This window comes from Myotis brandtii, unplaced genomic scaffold (genome assembly GCF_000412655.1).
Source record: "Myotis brandtii unplaced genomic scaffold, ASM41265v1 scaffold691, whole genome shotgun sequence".
In the NCBI taxonomy this organism is placed as follows: Eukaryota; Metazoa; Chordata; class Mammalia; order Chiroptera; family Vespertilionidae; genus Myotis; species Myotis brandtii.
In genome coordinates this window covers 413,367-413,958 of record NW_005370704.1, presented here as the reverse complement: position 1 = coordinate 413,958, position 592 = coordinate 413,367, and positions in this window count along the sequence as shown.

Below are 592 nucleotides of genomic sequence, written 5' to 3'. Positions count from 1 at the left end.
GTCGCCGCTCGGCCTTAGCAGCAAACACGATCGGGGCTCACGCCGCCGGCCCCCAGGCTCTGTCTGAACCTCACTGACCCGCTGGACAGTGGGGAGGACGCACAAGGTCATGGCCTCAGGCTGTGCAGGTCGAGGAAGAGAGAACAGCAGAGCCAGGAGGAGCCAGGAGGGACCCTGCCTTTCCAGGCGGCTGGTCCAGGGGCGGGGCCCCTCTCTCTCTCTAAAAACCAATAAACACATTTAAAAAGAGGTGATTTTGGGGAGAAGAAGTCAAGACCTTCGGACCCCCCGCAGTGACCCCAGGTTTTCCAGACGGGGTGCTGTCCTGGCTCCTGTGACGGGCGGGACCCAGGGAGTCCAGAGAGAAACAGCTCAGGCCTCTGTCCAGAGCCCGGCCCCCAGTGTCCCTCCCGCTGGCGGCCAGCCCAGCCCCCCATCCTTCCCTCAGGGCCCTACCGGGAACTGGGGGACACAGCGGACCTTCCGGCTTCAGCTCAGCGGGAAGAAGGCCTCCTATTGTCCCCGGGGAGGAAGGAGCCTTGGGGATTCGGGGAACCCGTGGCAGGGGGCCACGCGGGCCCCTCCCGCTCCC